Source organism: Balaenoptera musculus, chromosome 1 (genome assembly GCF_009873245.2).
Source record: "Balaenoptera musculus isolate JJ_BM4_2016_0621 chromosome 1, mBalMus1.pri.v3, whole genome shotgun sequence".
NCBI classification, from domain to species: Eukaryota; Metazoa; Chordata; class Mammalia; order Artiodactyla; family Balaenopteridae; genus Balaenoptera; species Balaenoptera musculus.
The window spans coordinates 40894079-40918920 of record NC_045785.1 but is presented as its reverse complement, the minus strand read 5'-3'; the positions used below and the strand labels follow the sequence as shown (position 1 = coordinate 40918920).

Sequence of the window (24842 nt, the reverse complement as noted above, 5' to 3'; positions counted from 1 at the left end):
GGGTATTGAAATTTGGAATAATTGAGTTTTCATCATGTTGAGTGTGAGGTGTGGCAAAATGACAGAGTAGAAATGACTAGTGGATAGGTGAAGCTACAACTCTGACTGGTAATAAGAGGACAACGTAATTTGAGAGTTGTTGACATGGAAGTGATATCAAAGTTATGAAAATGAAATCTCTGAGGGGAGAACAAAAATCTCAAGATTTGATGATTATGGAGTTTATGACATGTCAGCTCAGTCTAATTCTTGGTTATACATGGGGGAAACTGAGGCCCAGAAAGAAGAAACTTGCTTAAAATTACCCAGTAAGTCAGTAGCAGAGTTGGAACTAGAGCCCATGTCTCTTCACTCCCACTCCACTGCCCGCCTTTCTCCCACTAATATTTATTTTAACCTATTTAGGTGTTCTGCAATAGAGAAATGTGAATTTCAAGTGAAATTGAAACTTGAAATGGAAACCAAAATCATGAACAGGAAGAGAATATTGCCTTCCTTATTTTTAATCATTTTCTGTCCAGCAATTCTTAGGTTCAACTTGGAAGGCATGGCCTCTGAAGATAGAGGACTTCAGGTTCCCGGGAGATTATGTGTGGGTTCATTTCTCCCTCTCTGGTTCCATTCCCCTTAGGTTTGTTTTTATTAATTTCCTTTCTTGGGAGATGGTTTGCTGAGAGACATTTGAGACGTTGCTGGGAATATTTGGTTCCTTTTTCAAATCATAAATGCCCCCTTTTCCTCAGCTGCTGGGGAACCCTGCCCTGATCACACCCACTACCTCCTCAGCCAGGAGTTTGCCTTGACATGTGCCCTAATCCACATTCCCCCTACACACCCTGCCTCACCAGTGGCAGAGAAATTACAAATAAATTTTAACCACTGTTTATTAATGACCATCTACCTTGAATCAGGGTTCAACTTAATTTACATGAATTATTTCAATAGCCTAGTGTGATCAGTATAATTATATCTACCTTACAAATAAGGGAATTGAGAAACAGCTTATCTTAATAAGGGGTTATGTGACATAACTATGGTACACAGAATAAGGACCCTCTAAAGATGTCTATGTCCTACTCCCTGGAACCTGTGAATATGTTACCTTACATGGCAAAAGGGACTTTGCAGATGTAGTTAAATTAAGGATATTGAGATGAGAAGATTTTGCTGGATTAGCTAAGTGGGTCCAGTATGATCACAAGGGAACTTATAAGAGGAAGGCTGAAAGGTCAGAGTCAGAGAAGACACGATGATGGAAGCAAAGAGGTCAGAGGGAGAGAAAGGGAGAGACTTGAAGATGCTGTGTTCCTAGCCTTAAAGATGGAGGAAGGGGCCACAAGCCAAGGAATGCAGGTGATGTGTAGAAGCTGGAAAAGCAAGGGAACAGATTCTCCCCTGAGCCTCCAGAAGGAATGTCACATTGCCAACACCTTGATTTTAGAGTTTCTTATCTCCAAAATTGTAAGATAATAGATTTTTTTTGTTTTAAGTCTGTATTAATTTGTTACAAAACAATAGGGAACTAAAACGATAAAGTCAGATAGCAGGTAATATTTTCCAGTGATTTCCATTTTACCAGATGTAAAGAATGCCTTTCTACACTCATATAACTGAATCCTGCCTTGACACAATTGACTACTCATTTATCTGTGACTCTATTCCCTTCACTTCTAAAATATCACATACTCTTTAATGTCTTCCTCCTTCTCTGATCATTGTGTCAGTTATGGGCTCCTTCTCCTCTTTTTTTCCTCCTAATGATTTTTCATTCCTTTCCACCTCTTTTTTTCCTTCCCTTCCTTTTTCTTCATACTGTCCCTGAATAATTTCATTCACCCTTATGACTTCCACTTTTCACTTATGTGCTAGTGATTTCCAAAGATATCTCTCCTCTAACTTAAACTGTCTATTAAAATCTACCCAAGGAGAATTGAAAACCAAGACAGAGAAAATCTTAAACATAGATACAGATAAAAGATCAATAATCTTTGAAAGTGCAATAGATATGACCTTTTGGTAGACATGATGAAAGTCAGAAGATGACAGATTGACATCCTTAAAGTTCTGAAAGGAAAAAAGCAACTAGGATTCTATTCTTAGTGAAAATACCCTTCAAAAATGGAGGCAAATAAAATCTGAGAAAATTCACTGCTTGTAGACCTGCACCACATAAGTACCTTAGGAAGTTCTTCAGACTAAAGAAAAATGATCCAAGATAGTTTCCTGCAGTTTCACAATGAAGGTCCTAAGTGTGATTTTCTTTGTGTTTCTACTACTGGAAATATGTATACTGAGTTTCTTGAATCAGTGAATAAACATCTTTCATAAATTCTCAGATCTGTGGCAAGGAATGAAAAGCAAAAGAAAAGAGTAAACATATGAAGAAAAGGATATTGATTGTTTAAAATAATAGTGATAATAATGTCTTGTAAGTGTTATAAAATAGGTAGAAGTAATATATTTGACAATTGTAGTGCAAACATGGAAGGGAGTAAATGGGATTAAACAAACATAAGATTCTTGTCTTTTTCTTAGGAAGCAGACATATGTAAAAATTTAATGAGCTATACACTTAATATTTTTTGTGCTTTACTGTATGCAAGTTGTCTTTAATAAGAAAGAAAAAAGTGAAAGTGAATAAATGTTGATATAGCTAGAGAAAAGTTATGCATAAATTCCTTGAGATGGGATTCAACTTGACAATATTTTCCCTTTCTCTTCCTTATACTCCTAACATAAGTCCTCTATGACTAGTAATTCATTCGACAAATATTCATTGAGATTCCTGCTATGTGCCACTCACTGTGATAGGAACTGAATATATATAGAGAGAGATTGAGACTAACGTTAGAAGTGTTCAGAAATGAATAAGAAGTAGTGATCAGTGAAAGCCTCTGAGTAAGGGAGAAGCTAATTGGAGCTAAACGTTAGGGATTTCTGTAATAAATATCATGGTAGATTTAAGGATGGAGGCACAAAATCAGATAGTGCAATTTTCTCTTGGTTCTATACTGCCTGAGGTCACTCCTATATCCTCGGCTTTTCTAAGACTCACTTCAGTTTATGGAGACAAATTCAGCACTTTCTTTATTTTTTTAAATTTAACTTAATTTTTTTTAACAGCAGGTTCTTATTAGTTATCCATTTTGTACATATTAGTGTATATATGTCAATCCCAATCTCCCAATTCATCACACCACCACCACCCCCTGCCACTTTCCCCCCTTGGTGTCCATACGTTTGTTCTGTACACGCAAACCAGTTCATCTGTACCATTCTTCTAGTTCCACATATATCCGTTAATATATGATATTTGTTTTTCTCTTTCTGACTTACTTAACTCTGTATGAGAGTCTCTAGATACATCCATGTCTCAACAAATAACACAATTTCGTTCCTTTTTATAGCTGAGTAATATTCCATTCTATATATGTACCACATCTTCTTTATCCATTCGTCTGTCGATGGGCATTTAGATTGCTTCCACGTCCTGACTATTGTAAATAGTATTGCAATGAACATTGAGGTTCATGTGTCTTTTTGAATTATGGTTTTCTCTGGGGATATGCCCAGTAGTGGGATTGCTGGGTCATATGGTAGTTCTATTTTTACTTTATAAGGAACCCCCATACTGTTCTCCATAGTGGCTGTATCAATTTACATTCCCACCAATACTGCAAGAGGGTTCCCTTTTCTCCACACCCTCTCCAGCATATGTTGTTTGTAGATTTTCTGATGATGCCCATTCTAACTGGAGTGAGGTGATACCTCATTGTAGTTTAGATTTGCATTTCTCTAATAATTAGTGAGGCTGAGCAACTTTTCATGTGCTTCTTGGACATCTGTATGTCTTCCAATGGTCTATTTAGGTCTTTTGCCCATTTTTGGATTGGGTGGTTTGCTTTTTTAATATTGAGCTGCATGAGCTGTTTATATATTTTGGAGATTAATCCTTTGTCCGTTGATTTGTTTGCAAATACTTTCTCCCATTCTGAGGGTTGTCTTTTCGTCTTGTTTACAGTTTTCCTTGCTTTGCAAAAGCTGTTACGTTTCATTAGGCCCCATTTGTTTATTTTTGTTTTTATTTCCATTACTCTAGGAGGTGGATCAAAAAAGATCTTGCTGTGATTTATGTCAAAGAGTGTTCTTCCTATGTTTTCCTCTAAGAGTTTTATACTGTCCAGTCTTACATTTAGGTCTCTAATCCATTTTGAGTTATATATTTTGTATGGTGTTAGGGAGTGTTCAAATTTCATTCTTTTACATGGAGCTGTCCAGGCTTCCCAGCACCACTTATTGAAGAGACTGTCTTTTCTCCGTTGTATATCCTTGCCTCCCTTGTCAGAGATTAGTTGACCATAGGTGCGTGGGTTTATCTCTGGGCTTTCTATGTAGTTCCATGTATCTATATTTCTGTTTTTGTGCCAGTACAATATTTTCTTGATTACTGTAGCTTTGTAATATAGTCTGAAGTCAGGGAGCCTGATTCCTCCCGCTCCGTTTTTTTCCCTCAAGACTGCTTTGGCTATTCAGGGTCTTTTGTGTCTACACACAAATTTTAAGATTTTTCGTTCTAGTTCTGTAAAAAATGCCATTGGTAATTTGATAGGGATTGCATTGCCTCTGTAGATTGCTTTGGGTAGTATAGTCATTTTCACAATATTGATTCTTCCAATCCAAGAACATGGTATATCTCTCCATCTGACTGTATCATCTTTAATTTCTTTCAGCAATGTCTTACAGTTTTCTGCATACAGGTCATTTGTCTCCCTAGGTAGGTTTATTCCTAGGTATTTTATTCTTTTTGTTGCAATGGTAAATGGGAGTGTTTCCTTAATTTCTCTTTCAGATTTTTCATCATTAGTGTATAGGAATGCAAGAGATTTCTGTGCATTAATTTTGTATCCTGCAACTTTACCAAATTCATTGGTTAGCTCTAGTAGTTTTCTGGTGGCATCTTTAGGATTCTCTATGTATAGTATCATGTCATCTGCAAACAGTGACAGTTTTACTTCTTCTTTTCCAAATTGTATTCCCTTTATTTCTTTTTCTTCTCTGATGGCTGTGGCTAGGACTTCCAAAATTATGTTGAATAATAGTGGTGAGAGTGGACATCCTTGTCTTGTTCCTGATCTTAGAGGAAATGCTTTCAGTTTTTCACCATTAGGAATGATGTTGGCTGTGGGTTTGTCATATATGACCTTTATTATGTTGAGGTAAGTTCCCTCTATGCCCACTTTCTGGAGAGTTTTTATCATAAATGAGTGTTGAATTTTGTCAAAAGCTTTTTCTACATATATTGAGATGATCATATGGTTTTTCTTCTTCATTTTGTTAATATGGTGTATCACATTGATTGATTTGCATATATTGAAGAATCCTTTGCCCCTGGGTTAAATCCCACTTGATCATGATGTATGATCCTTTTAATGTGTTGTTGGATTCTGTTTGCTAGTATTTTGTTGAGGATTTTTGCATCTATATTTGTCAGGGATATTGGTCTGTAATTTTCTTTTTTTGTAGTATCTTTGTCTGGTTTTGGCATCAGGATGATGGTGGCCTCATAAAATGAGTTTGGGAGTGTTCCTTCCCCTGTAATTTTTTGGAAGAGTTTGAGAAGGGTAGGTGTTAGATCTTCTCTAAACGTTTGATAGAATTCACCTGTGAAGCCATCTGGTCCTGGGCTTTTGTTTGTTGGAAGATTTTTAATCACAGTTTCAATTTCATTACTTGTGATTGGTCTGTTCATATTTTCTATTTCTTCCTGGTTCAGTCTTGGAAGGTTATACCTTTCTAAGAATTTGTCCATTTCTTCTAGGTTGCCCATTTTATTGGCATAGAGTTGCTTGTAGTAGTCTCTTAGGATGCTTTGTATTTCTGCAGTGTCTGTTGTAACTTCTCCTTTTTCATTTCTAATTTTGTTGATTTGAGTCCTCTCCCTCTTTTCTTGATGAGTCTGGCTAATGGTTAATCAATTTTGTTTATCTTCTCAGAGAATCAGCTTTTAGTTTTATTGATTTTTGCTATTGTCTTCTTTATTTCTATTTCATTTATTTCTGCTCTGATCTTTATGATTTCTTTCCTTCTACTAAGTTTGGGTTTTGTTTATTCTTCTTTCTCTAGTTCCTTTAGGTGTAAGGTTAGATTGTTTATTTGAGATGTTTGTTGTTTCTTGAGGTAGGATTGTGTTGCTATAAAGTTCCCTCTTAGAACTGCATTTGCTGCATCCCATAGGTTTTGGATCATCGTTTTTTCATTGTCATTTGTCTCTAGGTTTTTGTTGATTTCCTCTTTGATTTCTTCAGTGATCTCTCGGTTATATAGTAACGTATTGTTTAGCCTCCATGTATTTGTCTTTTTTACTTTTTTTCCCCTGTAATTGATTTCTAATCTCATAGCGTTTTGGTCAAAAAGATGCTTGATATGATTTCAGTTTTCTTAAATTAACTGAGGCTTGATTTGTGACCCAAGATGTGATCTATCCTGGAGAATGTTCTGTGTGCACTTGAGAAGAAAGTGTAGCCTGCTCTTTTAGTATGGAATGTGCTATAAATATCAGTTAAATCTATCTGGTCTATTGTGTCATTTAAAACTTGTGTTTCCTTATGAATTTTCTGTTTGGATGATCTGTCCATGGTGTAAGTGAGGTGATAAACTCCCCCACTATTATTTTGTTGCTATTGATTTCCTCTTTTATATCTGTTAGCAGTTGCCTTATGTATTGAGGTGCTCCTATGTTGGATGCATATATATTTATAATTGTTATATCTTCTTCTTGGATTGATCCCTTGATCATTATGTAGCATCCTTCCTTGTCTCTTGTAACATTCTTTATTTTAAAGTCTATTTTATCTGATATGAGTATTGCTACTCCAGTTTTCTTTTGATTTCCATTTGTATGGAATATCTTTTTCCATCCCCTCACTTTCATTCTGTATGTGTCCCTAGGTCTGAAGTGGGTCTCTTCTGGACAGCATATGTATGGGTCTTGTTTTTGTATCCATTCAGCAAGCCTATGTCTTTTGGTTGGAGCATTTAATCCATTCACGTTTAAGGTAATTATCGATATGTATGTTACTATTACCATTTTCTTAATTGTTTTGTATTTGTTTTTGTAGGTCCTTTTCTTCTCTTGTGTTTCCCAGTTAGAGAAATTCCTTTAGCATTTGTTGTAGAGCTCGTTTGGTGGTGCTGAATTCTCTTAGCTTTTGCTTGTCTGTAAAGTTTTTGATTTCTCCATCAAATCTTAATGAGATCATTGCCAGGTAGAGTAATCTTGGTTGTAGGTTCTTCCTTTTCATCACTTTAAATATGTCATGCCACTCTTTTCTGGCTTGTAGAGTTTGTGCTGAGAAATCAGCTGTTAACCTTATGGGAGTTCCCTTGTATGTTATTTGTCGTTTTTCCTTTGCTGCTTTCAATAACTTTTCTTTGTCTTTAATTTTTGCCAATTTGATTTCTATCTGTCTCAGCATCTTTCTCCTTGGGTTTATCCTGTATGGGACTCTCTGCACTTCCTGGACTTGGGTGGCTATTTCCTTTCCCATTTTAGGGAAGTTTTCAACTATAATCTCTTCAAATATTTTCTCAGATCCTTTCTCTCTCTCTTCGCCTTCTGGGATCCCTATAATGCGAATGTTGTTGCCTTTAATGTCCCAGAGGTCTCTTAGGCTGTCTTCATTTCTTTTCATTCTTTTTTCTTTATTCTGTTCTGCAGCAGTGAATTCCACCATTCTGTCTTCCAGGTCACTTATCTGTTCTTCTGCCTCAGTTATTCTGCTATTGATTTCTTCTAGTGTATTTTTCATTTCAGTTATTGTATTGTTCATCTCTGTTTGTTTGTTCTTTAATTCTTCTAGGTCTTTGTTAAACATTTCTTGCATCTTCTTGATCTTTGCCTCCATTCTTTTTCCGAGTCCTAGATCATCTTCACTATCATTATTCTGAAATCTTTTTCTGGAAGGTTGCCTATCACCACTTCATTTAGTTGTTTTTCTGGGGTTTTATCTTGTTCCTTCATCTGGTACATATCCCTCTGCCTTTTCATCTTGTCTATATTTCTGTGAATGTGGTTTTTGTTCCACAGTTTGCAGGAATGTAGTTTTTCTTACTTCTGCTCTCTGCCCTCTCTCAGCACTTTCTAATGTCCTCTAAGATATGGATATTTGAGAAGTCCTCCAGACAACTGTGCCAAGAGGAAAGGAATGGTTGGCATAGTCTCTTTCTCTTTCTCCCTCAAATAATGTAAACAAAAGTGGCTCCAGTTTATCAGAATAAAAGTTGTGGGTGAGGCTGCTGGAGAGAGTGCCAAGCTGTCTCAGAGAGTGACTCAAGATGACATTATAGTACTAGTCCCAGTACCGTTGGTATAGGATCATAGCCAAGAGGTGAGATGAGTTTTTTTGCTGTTAAATCAACTCTGCAGTTAGTTTCTGTTTTAATGCTGTTAGAGAGAAATTACTTTTGGAGTCTATTCTAGTTAATTTGCTTTTCTGAAGGACTCTTCCTTAAATTAACAATAGCTTTAGGGGACTTCCCTGGTGGGGCAGTGGTTAACAATCTCCCTGCCAATGCAGGGGACATGGGTTCAATCCCTGGTCCAGGAATATCCCACATGCTGTGGAGAAACTAAGCCTGTGCACCACAACTGCTGAGCCCGCACACCACAACTATTGAAGCCTGTGCACCCTAGAGCCTGCTCACCACAACTACTGAGCCCACGTGCTGTAACTACTGAAGCCTGTGCACCTAGAGCCCATGCTCCACAACAAGAGAAGCCACTGCAATGCGAAGCCCATGCACCACAATGAAAAGTAGCCTCCGTTTGCCACAACTGGAGAAAGCCCGCACACAGCAACAAAGACCCAGTGCTGCCAAGAAATAAATAAATAAATAAATGAAATCAAACAAAAAAACAGCACACAAAAAAACAATAGCTGATAATGTTTGAAACATATAGAAGTTCAGGATAAGAAGCACTGAATTATGAAATAAAGTGATTCATTTATCTAGTTAGTATTCACTGGGTTCCTAAACTGTATCAGGCACTGTGTCAGGCACTAGTTGTGTTAGTTCTTGGAGATATAAATATAATTAATTGTAGTTTTGACGAACTCTACATTTATAGTCAAAGACAGACAAAGAAAACTCAATTAAAATGAAGTGACAACTTTAAGAATTCATTATGAACCAAATGCAAACAGGACACAAAGGAGGAACGAACTACTTCTGAGGAATCAGGGAAGGTTTCATTGACTGGTCATTTGAACTGGATCTAGAAGAAGAAGTAGGAATTCCCCAGGCCTCAGTGGCCATTCTAAGCAAAGGAAGGAACAGGAGCAAAGGTATGAAAACTTAAAAATTCCCTGTCTGGCAAACTGTAGGAATCTAGAACATGGAGTATGTTTCAGGAAGTTGTAGGATATAAGAATTAAGACTATGAAATGAGATGAAGGTCAGTTGTCAATGGCCTAGAAAGTCACTGTAATGATGGACTATCTATAACGGGCATGTTTACTGAACAACCCGAAGTGTTTCTTTTTTTAGAGGTAAGCATTTACAAAACAGTTAGTTGAATAAAGAGAGATATACAACAAACTATAATTAGGTTAATATTATAACTCCAGTATAATTCATTTAAAAATTTTCTTTGTGAGAAATTTAAAATATGTAGAAAAATACAAAGAGCAATATTACAAACATGCTTGTTTACCACCCAGAATTAATAGCCATTAATATTTTGTCATATTTGCTTCCAGTTTTTGTAGTAAGAAAGGGGGCATTACAGACTGTATTTGTTTTCTTAGGCTGCTGCAACAGATTACCACAAACAGGGTGGCTTAAAACAGCAAAACTTTGTTCTCTCATAGTTCTGAATGTCAGAAGTCTAAAATTAAAATGAAATCAGTGGCCATGCTCACTCTGGAGGCTCTAGGGGAGAATCCTTCTTTGCCTCTTCTAGCATCTGGTATCCTCAGGCATTCCTTGGCTTCTTTGGCTAGTGACTACATCACTCCAATCTGTCGTCATCTTCACATCACCTTCTCTTCTATGTGTGTCTTCTCCTCTTGTTTCTTATAAGGACACTTGTTAGAATCAGGGTCCACTGGGTAATCCCAATTATTTCATCTCAGGATTGATAACTTAATTACATCTGCAAAGACCCTTTTTCCAAATAAGGTAGAATTCTAGGATTCCAGGAATTTGGATGTGGACATAAATTCTGGAGGAACACCATTCAACGTACTGCATAGATATAACTGAAATCTATTTTATTCAAAAAAATCATCTCATTTCTTATTCCCACTCACTAAAGCTCCTATGTTGCCTTCTTGTCCACTTTTGTGTTGTTTCACATCTTTTCTTTTTTTATTGTTTTTTTGGTTTGTTTATTTTTATTTGTTTTTATTATTTATTTATTTTATTGAAGTATAGTTGTACAATATTATATGTTACAGGTGCATGATATAGTGATTCAAAATTTTTAAGGTTATACTCCATTTATAGTTATTATAATATATTGGCTATCTTCCCTGTGTTGTACAACATATCCTTGTAGCTGGTTTTATACATAATAGTTTGTACCTCTTAATCCTCTACCCTATTTTGTCCCTCGCCACTTCCCTCTCCCCCCAGTAATCATTAGTTTATTCTCTATATCTGTGATTCTGCTTCTTTTTTGTTATATTCACTAATTTGTTGTATTTTTTAGATTCCACATATAAGTGATATCATACAGTATTTGCGTTTCTCTGTCTGACTTATTTCACTTAGCATAATACCCTCCAAGTCCATCCATGTTGTTACAAATTGCAAAATTTCATTCTTTTTTATTGCTGAGTAATATTCCATTGTATATAACGTATTTATATATTATATATATATATTTATATATCTCTATCCATTCATCTGTTGATGGACACTTAGATTGCTTCCATATCTTGACAATTACATCATTTATTTTCATTCATATAAACTCATCTAGTAGTTTTTCTATGTGTGTATGGTTTTGGATTTACAAAACTATCATCCTGTACAAATTGTTCTGAAATTTGCCTTTTTATCTCAGTGCTGTATTTTTGAGAACTGGCTAGTTTTGGGAACTAAAAATAGCTATGTTCTAGTCTATTTCTCTTTATTTTTATTAGTCAGGATAAGCTAGGTCCCCCAAATCTCAGTTATTTAACACAGGAAATGTTCACATCTCACTCCTGCTATACAACCAACATGGGTCAGTGGCATGCTGTGCTCTATAGATTCACTCAGGGGCCCAGGCTGAAGAAGGTTTCACCATCTTGGCAGCACACCATATGAAAATCAAGGCCTCCTCAGTTACACAGTAGGAGAAAAGAAAGCTGTAAGGTTTCATACAAGCAATTATATGCTTCAGTGCAGAAGTGTTATTTCCATTCATAAGTTATTAGCCAGAAATAATCACATGACCCCACACCTAGATGCAAAGGAAGTGTAGACATATGTCCAGAAGGAAAGAGCTGGATACAGTGAGCAATAGAAATCTCAACCACTTTGCTATTATCCTATCACATGAATATATCACATTATAAACCCATTTCCCTATTGATGGACGTTAAGGGAGTTTCCAAGTTTTTGACATTGTAAATAATGCTGCACTAGGCATTTGTATACGGTAATTTTTGTCCTTATGTGAACATTTCTCCAAGTCATACCTAGAAGTGGAATTGTTGGGTCATAGGTTATGCATGTTATTTATTTAGTAGAGGCTGTCATATTGTTTCCAAACTGGATTATTAGTTTACATTCTCACCAGCAGAATATGAGAGTACCATTTTCCCCTACATTTTTACCAGCCTTTAACATTTTCATGCTTTTTATTTTTCACCAGTTAGATAGGTGGAAAGGGCATCTCACTGTTATTTTAATGTATGGTTTCCTGATTAGTAGGTTTAACATGTCAGAGAGAGAGAGCTATTTTTGTCTATTTGACTTAGTCAGCAAATATTTATTGTGCACTTACTATACACCAGAAACTGTGCTAGGGCCTAGGGATGTAGTATTAATATCCAATTTTAGGCAATAAATCTGGTCCTGGGGTGTGGCAGAAGACAGGAGAGATCAAGTAGGTTCTTCAGGTCCTGACAAATTCAAAGTGGAGGTGACCTCAGAGACAGCACTAGTAAGATTATGCCATCATCCTAGGCGAGGAGTTGTGTACTCTGAGCCACTCTCCTCCCCAAAGCATTTTTCTAACCTAGATGATAAGTACGTATTGAGGGGAGGCGTGGTGAGCTCTTAGCATACTGAGACGGAGCTAAGGGTAATTTAGATTCCCGTTCCACAGCCTGTGGAAGTCTAAGAGCTTCATAAGATTTCTGTGCAGCTTTCTTGGGGAAAACCTGACTCTTTCATGGTCACCTCTGCCTCTAGGTTATACTTGTATGTACTGCCTCTGTTTCACACTGCACTGAAACACATGTAAAATTTCCTTTCTCTCTTTAAAGACCATGACACAGATTGCTACTTGCCTACTTTACTATTCATTCTCCTCCGCTTCTTGTTTGTTAGTAAAGATTTGGAAAAGATTTATATCACAAAAAATGAAAAAAAAAACAGCTTCTTATCTTAAAATATTCTTCACCCCACCACAAGGGAATTTTTATTAGCCTCTTAACTACGTTTAATCATCCTTACCTGTACTTACCACCATTTCCATAGTTTCTTTCTCTGTCTACTTGGGTGCAAAACTCAAATTTCTCATTCGTTGATGTTGAACCCTACAACTATCTGCTTATATTGCTTTGGCTTTTGCCGTTTGGGCTTTACATATACCCCAATTTACTTATTTTCTCAAGCATGAAATCTGTGCCAGCTTAACAGTGTAATAGATAAATTATTTTTACCTCATTGTACTTTAATAATAATAGTAACTAACATTTATTGAGTACTTGTTATGGGATAGGCACCATGTTATATTCTTCACATTTTTCTTTTTCAGTTTTAAAAACAGCTATATTGAGGGATCATTCACATGAAATAAATCACACATATTTAAAGAGTACAATTTGATGTTTTGACATGTGTCCACATTCACAAAATCATCTCCTCCCCAGGCAACTACTAATCTTTAAGTTTGACTTTAATTAGTAGTTAACTTTTAACTACTAATTCTTTAACTCACTATAAAATTTTTTGTGTGTTCTATAGTTTTATATAAAGGGAGTCACACACTATGTATTCTTCTTTATTTGGCTTCTTTCACTCAGCATAATTGAGATTTATCAATGTTTCATGTATCAGTGTTTCATTCTCTTTTGTATATTTTATACATGTCTTCCATTATATAGACATACTGCAATTTTTTGATCTTTTCATCTGTTGATAGACATTTGAGAGCCAACCCACACACAAGATTTTAGCTATTGCAAATAAGGCTGCTATGAACATTCATGTACAAATCTTTATGTGTATATAATCTTTCGTTTCTCTTGGGTAAATACCTAGGAGAGGGATGACTGGATCAGATGGTAGTTGAATGTTAATTGCTTAAGAAACTGCCAAAATGTTTTCTAAACCAGTTGTAACGTCTACATTTCTATGAGCAGTAGACTATCCTTTGTTGCCTGACTTACATTGTCTTGAAAACCATTGTTTCATATATTTTGTCCTGTGTTTTAGTTTTTTCATGCAGGAGTATAATTCTAGTTTCTGTTACTTTAACTTAGACTAAAGCAGAAATCCTTTTCTGCCTTATTTAGTGCTTACAACCACCATCTAATGTAGGCAGTCTTGTATTCCCCACATTAGCGTTAGAGAAACTGCTTTATTTCAAGCATTCATTTTCTGTTCCTACTGTTCCTTTTCATTTGTTCGTCTAGTCAGTCGGTATTTCAGTCACTGCTGTACCAAACACTGTGATTGTGTGCTGACTATATGAAAGAATAGAAAGAGATTTTCATTGTAGGAGTATCACTCTGGTATCAGTAGAGGGCAAATTAGAAAGTATGAGAGAAGAGGCAGGTGCAATAATCCATAAAAGAAATGGTGAGAAGAACTAGTGACAGTGGCAACAGGGTGGAAAGAAGTCTTCACATATATTTATATTCATTAAGTGATACACAGATTTATGGAGTAACAGCTACTTTCCATGCATGGACTCAAAACTTGTCTTTTAATTAACTAAGCAACTTTGTGGTTGGATGGAGATGGATGACATTTATACTCATTCCTTCCTTCCTTTATTCAGCCAGCCATTGCAGGGAAGCACTTACATACACAAACTGTTTGCCAACAGGTGAAGTAAACCTGGTATCTTTGATTCTGCCTCAGTCTGGTTCAGGTTTCTCTGCATATTTCTTACTTTCTTTAGGTCACTACTATTATACCACTTATATCCAAGGTGTAGCTTAGAATCAGGAAGATAATGAAAAAGATATTTTAGAAGAGTATAAAATAGCATGACAAAATGTTTTGCATTTTTATTAGGTGACAAAGACATTCATCTTTGCGGAAAAATATATAAATGTTCTATTGAAATGTTAAGTGTTTCTTTTTAGACACGGGGCATATTTCATTTTTTCTTTCTACTTTGTGTTTTACTGTTTCTTTTGGCTGTTTTTTTTTATAGTAAACAAATATTATTTTCATAGTAAAAATGAAATCAATGCAAAATCAGGCATGAACAAACCATTTCTGACTTCTAATTTGGGCTTCCAAAACTCCCTGTTTTATACCACTTTTAAACATTGCCCACCTCTTTATAGATCTAAACATAATAGATCCTTGTTATTCTATATCTCTGTGGGCATCGCCTTCCTTAATTAGCTTCCCAGTCCTGGCCCACTATATCCAGCTCCAGGTCAAGTCCCAGTTGACTTGGTGTGATAATGAAACAAGGTAATGTTTAAGAACATCTGGGTCAAATAGAATTGAGTTCATAGCCTCATTCTGTCATTTACTAGCTATGCAGATTTGGACAAGTTAACCTTTCTAAGCCTCAGTTTTCTCGTCTGTAGCACAGGCCAGAAATATTGATATTATTGGATTGTCATGAGAATTGAGTGAGATCATGCATATAAAGAGACTAGCATAATCCATACATATTTCATAAATAAAAAGCTGTCAGTATCTTTATTGATTAAGGAAAATCTAACCTTGCATGTCCCCCTAAATCAGATCTAGCAGGTATTGTGATGATGCAGCATTTGAAGGCAATTAGAATTCAACTCCCCTTCTTCTTTCTTCTCCCTTTCTAGATCTAGGTTCATGAAGACTGGGCAAAATGGAAAAAGTAGGCAGAATCACATATCAACATATACAAATTAATTTTCTACAAGCAAGGCACTTGGCATTTCCAAATTGCTCAGGAACATACATCCATATACAGGATCAGACCATTGTAAAAGAATGGCTCTGTGGTCTAGTGATAACAACCCTGGAGCCCAAACTGCCTGCCTTTCAATCTGAACCACTACTTACTAACTGTTACCTTGTAAAACTTATCTAAACTCTTTGTGACTCAGTTTCCTACTCTTTGGGTTGTTAAGAACGTTAAATTAGATTATGTGAAGTATTTAGAATTGTGCTTAGCACATAATAAGCCCCATGTGTTTACTACCATCATCACCTGCATTTGCATTTAGATATGCCGTCTTTTGTATACTTATCAAAAACTAATGCATTTATGTTTTGTCCAAATATTAATATTGGGCTGAATAGAATCTTTATTCCTATTTTTACAATTGAGGAAATTGAAGCTCAGGAAGATAAAGTAACTTGCCCAATATTACACAGATATGTAAAGGTATATAGAAGAGGGCCTTATACATAATAAGCTCTCAATAAATATTATTATGTAAAAAGTTGAAATTTGCTCCTAGGTCTCCATAACTTCAAAAAACACTTTATTTTTGGTCACTCCACAAAGCTAATCAACCAGCTCTTTTTTTAATTTTGTTGACTAATGTGCTTTTTTGCGTTTGCCTAATGGCAGTGAGCAGCTGCATATCTGGAAATACAGGAAAATATATTATTATAGTTTAAACAATTGAATAATTGACTATTTTCGGTAATGTGGCTTTAAATTTTTTTGAAAACAAAAGGAGAAAGTGAAATGATATATCCACATGAAAATCCTTGTAAGAGCAAGTCATATACAGTAATTATGTTATTAAGTGGAGCTGCCAGCTTTACAAAGTTAGGTGTTATATTACCCTATATTAAGGATGTTAGATTTTTAAAGTGGGTGTTTCAAATGTCTACTCTTAATTATCACTGTGTAACTGAAGCAACACATGGACTCCTGCCTGCTCTTTCATGTCTGCTTAGATTTATTTGGAGACTGTTTTCTTAATTTACATTGAGACATTTATGTTCACAGATTCAGAAGCCCAAGCAGGGTAGCCACTGTTCTATTGTGTAATTGTGGGGATCTCTAAGCCTATTTCCCACTTCTTCTCAAACCTGGATATTACGTCTCAGTTGAGGTAAATGAACTTTGGTCTTGTCCCTTAATTCTCTGCTCACTTTATAAGGATGATGATAATATATTATTAATATTTATTGATCCCTTCTTATAGGACAAGCACTATGTTAAATACTTAACAGTAATTGTCACATTTATTCCTCAAAATAACTAATATTCTCAATGCACAAAGGTGCAAAATGAAGCTTTGAAAGGCAGCATAACTAGCTTAAATTATAGCCAGGATGACTCCAGAACCTTTTCTCTCTCTCTTTTTTTTTTTTTTTTAGCATATATATTTTTTAACATATTTATTGGAGTATAATTGCTTTACAATGGTAAGTTAGTTTCTGCTTTGTAACAAAGTGAATCAGCTATACATATACATATATACGCATATCTCCTCCCTCTTGCATCTCCCTCCCATCCTCCCTAACCCACCTGTCTAGGTGGTCACAAAGCACTGAGCTGATTTCCCTGTGCTATGCGGCTGCTTCCCACTAGCTATCTATTTTACATTTGGTAGCGTATATATATGAGTGCAACTCCCTCACTTCGTCCCAGCTTGCCCTTCCCTCTCCCGGTGTCCTCAAGTCCATTCTCTACGTCTGTGTCTTTATTCCTGTGCTGCCCCTATGTTCTGGAGAACCACTTTTTTTTTTTTTTTTAGATTCCATATATATGTGTTAACATATGGTATTTGTTTTTCTCTTTCTGACTTACTTCACTCTGTATGACAGATTCTAGGTCCATCCACCTCACTACAAATAACTCAGTTTCGTTTCTTTTTATGGCTGAGTAATATTCCATTGTACATAAGTGCCACATCTTCTTTATCCATTCATCTGTCGATGGACACTTAGGTTGCTTCCATGTCCTGCCCATTGTAAATAGAGCTGCAATGAACACTGTGGTACATGTCTCTTTGTGAATTATGATTTTCTCAGGGTATATGCCCAGTAGTGGGATTGCTGGGTCATATGGTACTTCTATTTTTAGTTTCTTAAGGAACCTCCATACTGTTCTCCATAGTGGCTGTATCAATTTACATTCCCACTAACAGTGCAAGAGAGTTCCCTTTTCTCCACACCCTCTCCAGCATTTATTGTTTCTAGATTTTTTGATGATGGCCATTCTGACCGGTGTGATATGATACCTCATTGTAGTTTTGATTTGCATTTCTCTAATGATTAGTGATGTTAAGCATCCTCCATGTGTTTGTTGGCAATCTGTATATCTTCTTTGGAGAAATGTGTATTTAGGTCTTCTCCCCATTTTTAGATTGGGTTGTTCGGTTTTTTGATAATGAGCTCCATGAGCTGCTTGTAAATTTTGGAGATTAATCATTTGTCATTTGCTTCATTTACAAGCATTTTCTCCCATTCTGAGGGTTGTCTTTTCGTCGTTTATGGTTTCCTTTGCTGTGCAAAACTTTTATGTCTCATTAGGTCCCATTTGTTTATTTTTGTGTTTATTTCCATTTCTCTAGGAGGTGGGTCAAAAAGGATCTTGCTGTGATTTATGTCATAGAGTGTTTTTCCTAGGTTTTCCTCTAAGAGTTTTATAGTGCCTGGCCTTACATTTAGGTCTTTAATCCATTTTGAGTTTATTTTTGCATATGGTGTTAGGGAGTGTTCTAATTTCATTCTTTTACATGTAGCTGTCCAGTTTTCCCAGCACCACTTATTGAAGAGGCTGTCTTTTCTCCATTGTATATTCTTGCCTCCTTTATTAAAAATAAGGTACCCATGTGTGCGTGGGTTTATCTCTGTGCTTTCTATCCTGTTCCATTGATCTATATTTCTGTTTTTGTGCCTGTACCATACTGTCTTGATTACTGTAGCTTTGTAGTATAGTCTGAAGTCAGGAAGCCTGATTCCTCCAGCTCTGTTTTTCTTTCTCAAGACTGCTTTGGCTATTCGGGGTGTTTTGTGTTTCCATGAAAGTTGTGAAATTTTTTGTTCTAGTTCTGTGAAAAATGCCATTGGTAGTTTGATAGGGATTGCATTGAATCTGTAGATTGCTTTGGGTAGTATAGTCATTTTCACAATGTGGATTCTTCCAACCCAAGAACATGGTATATCTCTCCATCTTTTTATATCATCTTTAATTTCTTTCATCGGTGTCTTATAGTTTTCTGTATACAGGTCATTTGTCTCCATAGGTAGGTTTATTCCTAGGTATTTTATTCTTTTTGTCGCAATGGTAAATGGTAGTGTTTCCTTAATTTCTCTTTCATATTTGTCATCATTAGTGTATAGGAATGCAAGAAATTTCTGTGCATTAATTTTGTACCTTGCTACTTTACCAAATTCATTGATTAGCTCTAGTAGGTTTGTGGTAGCATCTTTAGGATTCTCTGTGTATAGTATCATGTCATCTGCAAACAGTGACAGCTTTACTTCTCTTTTCCTATTTGGATTCCTTTTATTTCTTTTTCTTCTCTGATTGCTGTGACTAACACTTCCAAAACTATATTGAATAATAGTGGTGAGAGTGGACAACCTTGTCTTGTTCCTGATCTTAAAGGAAATGGTTTCAGTTTTTCACCATTGAGAATGATGTTGGCTGTGGGTTTGTCATATATAGGCTTTATTATGTTGAGGTAAGTTCCTTCTGTGCCTACTTTCTGGAGGGTTTTTATCATAAATGGGTGTTGAATTTTGTCAAAAGCTTTTTCTTCATCTACTGTGATGATCATATGGTTTTTCTACTTCAGTTTGTTAATATGGTTTATCACATTGATTGATTTGCATATATTGAAGAATCCTTGCATTCCTGGGATAAACTCCACCTGATCATGGTGTATGATCCTTTTAATGTGCTGTTGCATTCTGTTTGCTAGTATTTTGTTGAGGATTTTTGCATCTATGTTCATCAGTGCTATTGGCCTGTAGTTTTCTTTTTTTGTGACATCTTTGTCTGGTTTTAGTATCAGGGTGATGGTGGCCTCGTAGAATGAGTTGGGGAGTGTTCCTCCCTCTGCCATATTTTGGAAGAGTTTGAAAAGGATAGGTGTTAGCTCTTCTCTAAATGTTTGATAGAATTTGCCTTTGAAGCCATCTGGTCCTGGGCTTTTGTTTGTTGGAAGATTTTTAATCACAGTCTCAATTTCAGTGCTTGTGATTGGTCTGTTCATATTTTCTATATCTTCCTGGTTCAGTCTTGAAAGGTTGTGCTTTTCTAAGAATTTGTCCATTTCTTCCAGGTTGTCCATTTTAGTGGCATATAGTTGCTTGTAGTAATCTGTAATAATCCTTTGTATTTCTGCAGTGTCAGCTGTTACTTCTCCTTTTTCTTTTCTAATTCTGTTCATTTGAGTCTTCTTTTTTTTCTTGGTGAGTCTGGCTAATGGTTTATAGGTTTTGTTTGTGTTCTCAAAGAACCATCTTTTAGTTTTATTGATCTTTGCTATCGTTTCCTTCATTCTTTTTCATTTATTTCTGATCTGATCTTTATGATTTCTTTCCTTTGGCTAACTTGGAGGTTTTGTGTTCTTCTTTCTCTAATTGCTTTAGCTGTAAGTTTAGGTTGTTATTTGAGATGTTTCTTGTTTCTTGACGTAGGATTGTATTGCTATAAACTTCCCTCTCAGAACTGCTTTTGCTGCATCCCATAGGTTATGGGTTGTCGTGCATTTGTTTCTAGGTATTTTGTGATTTCCTCTTTGATCTCTTCAGTGATCTCTTCGTTATTTAATAGTGTATTATTTAGCCTCCATGTGTTTGTATTTTTTACAGAATGTTTCCTGTAATTGGTATCTAGTCTCATAGTGTTGTGGTTGGAAAAGGTACTTGGTACAATTTCAATTTTCTTAAATTTACTAAGGCTTGATTTCTGATGCACGATATGATCTATCCTGGAGAATGTTCCATGAGCACTTGAGAAGAAAGTGTATTCTGTTGTTTATGGATGGACTGTCCTATAAATATCAATTAAGTCCATCTTGTTCAATGTGTCATTTAAAGCTTATGTTTCCTTATTTATATTCATTTGGATGATCTGTCCATTGGTGAAAGCGGGGTGTTAAAGTCCCCTACTATGATTGTCTTACTGTTGATTTCCCCTTTTATGGCTGATAGCATTTGCCGTATGTATTGAGGTGCTCTTATGTTGGGTGCATAAATATTTACAATTGTTATATCTTCTTCTTGTATTGATCCCTTGATCATTATGTAGTGTCCTTCTTTGTCTCTTGTAATAGTCTTTATTTTAAAGTCTATTTTGTCTGATATGAGAATTGCTACTCCATTTTGATTTCCATTTGCATGGAATATCTTCTTCCATCCCCTCAGTTTCAGTCTGTATGTGTCCCAGGTCTGAAGTGGGTCTCTTGTAGACAGTATATATACGGGTCTTGTTTCTGTACCCATTCAGCCAGTCTATGTCTTTCGGTTGGAGCATTTAATCCATTTACATTTAAGGTAATTATTGATACGTATGTTCCTATTACCATTTTCTTAATTGTTTTGGGTTTGTTATTGTAGGTCTTTTCCTTCTCTTGTGTTTCCTGCCTAGAGCAGTTCCTTTAGCGTTTGTTGTAAAGCTGGTTGGTGGTGCTGAACTCTCTTAGCTTTTGCTTGTCTGTGAAGGTTTTAATTTCTCCATCAAATCTGAATGAGATCCTTGCTGGGTAGAGTAATCTTGGTTGTAGGTTTTTCCCTTTCATCACTTTAAACATGTCCTGCCACTCCTTTCTGGCTTGCAGAGTTTCTGCTGAATGATCAGCTGTTAACCTTATGGGGATTCCCTTGTATGTTGTTGTTTTTCTCTTGCTGCTTTTAATATTTTTTCTTTGTATTTAATTTTTGTTAGGTTGATTAATATGTGTCTTGGCGTGTTTCTCCTTGGATTTATCCAGTATGGGACTCTCTGCACTTCCTGACTTGATTGCCCATTTCCTTTCTCATATTAGGGAAGTTTTCAACTATAATCTGTTTACCTATTTTCTCAATCCCTTTCTTTTTCTCTTCTTCCTCTGGGACCCCTATAATTCAAATGTTGGTGTGTTTAATGTTGTCTCAGAGGTCCCTGTGACTGTCATCAATTCTTTTCATTCTTTTTTCTTTATTCTGCTCTGTGGTAGTTATTTCAACTATTTTATCTTCTAGGTCACTTATCCGTTCTTCTGCCTCAGTTATTCTGCTATTGATCCCTTCTAGAGAATTTTTAATTTTATTTATTGTGTTCATCATTGTTTGTTTGCTCTTTAGTTCTTCTAGTTCCTTTTTAAACGCTTCTTGTATTTTCTCCATTCTATTTCCAAGATTTTGGATCATCTTTACTATCATTACTCTGAATTATTTTTCAGGTGGACTGCCTCGTTCCTATTCATTTGTTTGGTCTGGTTGGTTTTTACCTTGCTCCTTCATCTGCTGCATGTTTCTCCATCTTCTCATTTTGTTTAACTTTCTGTGTTTTAGGTGTCCTTTTCGCAGGCTGCAGGTTCGTAGTTCCTGTTGTTTTTGGTGTCTGCCCCCAGTGCTTAAGTTTGGTTCAGTGGGTTGTGTAGGCTTCCTGGTGGAGGGGACTGGTGCCTGTGTTCTGGTGGATGAGGCTGGATCTTGTCTTTCTGGTGGGCAGGACCACATCCGGTCGTGTGTTTTGGGGTGTCTATGACCTTATTATGATTTTAAGCATACTCTCTGCTAATGGGTGGGGTTGTATTCCTGTCTTGCTGGTTTTTTGGCATAGGGTGTCCAGCACTGTAGCTTTCTTGTCGTTGAGTGGTGCTGGGTCTTAGTGTTGAGATGAACATCTCTGGGAGAGCTTTCACCGTTTGATATTACATGGAGCCGGGAGGTCTCTGGTGGATCAATGTCTAGAACTCAGCTCTCCCACCACAGATGCACAGGCCTAACACCTGGCCAGAGCACGAAGACCCTGTCAGCCACACTTCTCAGAAGGAAAGGGAGAAAAAAAGAAACGAAGAAAAAATAAAACAAAATATAGTTTTTGAATTAAAAAATTTTTTTTAATTATTAAAAAGTAAAAAAAAAAGAAAAAACAATGAAAGAAAGAAAGAAGAGAGCAACCAAACCAAAAAAGAAATCCACCAATTATAAGAAGCACTAAAAACGATCCTAAAAAAAAATAAAAAAAACAAAAAACCGGACAGACAGAACCCTAGGACAAATGGTAAAAGCAAAGCTATACAGACAAAGTCACAAAAAGAAGCATACACATACACACTCACAAAAAGAGAAAAGGGAAAAAAAAAAAAAAATATATATATATATATATATAAAGGAAGAGAGCAATCAAATCAATAAACAAATCTACTAATGATAATAAACTCTAATTACTAAACTAAGATAAACATAAAACCAGAAACAAATTAGACGCAGAAAGCAAACCCAAGTCTACAGTTGCTCCCAAAGTCCACCACCTCAATTTTGGGATGTTTCATTTTCTGTTAAGGTATTCTACAGATGCACGGTGCATCAAGTTTATTGTGGAGTTTTAATCTGCTGCTCCTGAGACTGCTGGGAGAAATTTTCCTTTCTCTTCTTTGTTTGCACAGCTCCTGGGGTTCAGCTTTCAATTTGGCCCTGCCTCTGTGTGTAGGTCGCCTGAGGGTGTCTGTTCCCAGCCCAGACAGGACAGGATTAAAGTAGCAGCTGATTAGGGGGCTCTGGTTCACTCAGGCCGGGGGAGGAAGGGGTACAGAATGCGGGGCAAGCCTGTAGCAGCAGAGGCCAGTGTGACATTGTAGCAGCCTGAGTCACGCCATGTGTTCTCCCAGGGAAGTTGTCCCTGGATCTCGGAACCCTGGAAGTGGCAGGCTGCACAGGCTCCTGGGAGGGGAGGTGTGGATAGTGACCTTTGCTTGCACACAGGCTTCTTGGTGGCTGCAGCAGCAGCCTTAGCATCTCACGCACGTCTCTTGTGTCTGTGCTGATAGCCATGGCTCGTGCCCATCTCTGGAGCTCATTTAGGCAGTGCTCTGAATCCCGTCTCCTCGCACACCACGAAACAATGTCTCTTGCCTCTTATGCAGGTCCAGACTTTTTTGTGGACTCCCTCCTGGCTAGCTGTGGCTCATTAGCCCCCTTCAGGCTGTGTTCACGCAGCCAACCCCAGTCCTCTCCCTGGGATCTGACCTCTGAAGCTCCAGCCTCAGCTCCTAGCCCCCACCCATCCCAGCGGGTGAGCAGACCAGCCTCTCAGGCTGGTGATTGCTGGTCAGCACTGATCCTCTGTGGGGGAATCTCTCTGCTTTGCCCTCTGCACCCCTATTGCTGTGCTCTCCTCCATGCTCTGAAGCTTCCCCCCTGCTACCCCTCGTCTGTGTCAGTGAAGGGGCTTCCTAGTGTGTGGAAACTTTTCCTCCTTCACAGTTCCCTCCCAGAGGTGCAGGACCATCCCTATTCTTTTTTCTCTGTTTTTTCTTTTACCCTTTCCAAGTATGTGGGGAGTTTCTTGACTTTTGGGAAGTCTGAGGTCTTCTGCCAGTGTTCAGTAGGTGTTCTGTAGGAGTTGTTCCACATGTAGATGTATTTCTGATGTATTTGTGGGTAGGAAGGTGATCTCCATGTCTTAATCCTCTGCCATGTTGAACGTCTCTCCAGAACCTTTTCTCTTAAACACAATATTTTTTTATTATTACAAATGCAATGTATATTTGTTGTAGAAATTATAGAAAATGTAGATGATCGAATTGAAGAAAACAAAAACAACTCATAACCCAGTTAAAAAGAAATAACCACTGTTACCATGTTGGCAGAATTTTACTTTTTCGTTTATCTCCATAGCTACCTTAGTTATAGAGATATAGAGTCAAAAAAGTAAGATTGTGTACATATTTTTTTCTTAACAATTAGATAATATGAAACTATTTTGCAAACCTACTTTATCTTCCACCTGGCAATGCATTTTAAGTATTTTCCACACATTAAATATTTTTGTATAACATTCTTTTAAAGGATTCTCAGGAGATAATTGTTTGGCTCCATCATAGTTCATTTTATCAATCCCTTGGTATTGGGCAATTAAGTTCTAGAATAAACAATGCTATAATAGAGAGGTTGTTGTTCACTATGATTATTGAGTTACACCAAATTCCCATATATGGAATTGAGGCTAAATATATTTAAAACACTTCTGAGCCATGTTAATCAAATGCCCTCCAATTTATACCATTTTATACCCACTCCAGCAGTGTATAAATGTGTCAGCCTGATTACTACCAAAATTAAAAACCCTTTTCTTAATGATATAGCATTCTTAACTGGTTAGATTAGACATTTTAGGACTAATGGCACTCTGTAATTTTGTTTTGTTTGTTTTTTTTTTTTCCTTTTGCACCTCTCCTATACATGTCCCCCACATCCTGAATCACCCTTCTCTCTCTCTCTGTCTTTCTCTCTCTGTCTCTGTCTGTCTCTCTCATAATAGTGATGAT

General features: G+C 36.6%; 1 protein-coding gene across 1 annotated transcript in view; it reads left to right on the top strand.

Moving 5' to 3' along the window:
- The window catches only part of AGBL4 (ATP/GTP binding protein like 4), a 1270110-nt gene that overhangs the window by 450099 nt on the left and 795169 nt on the right, over positions 1–24842 (top strand). The gene's annotated exons all lie outside the window — the stretch shown is intronic.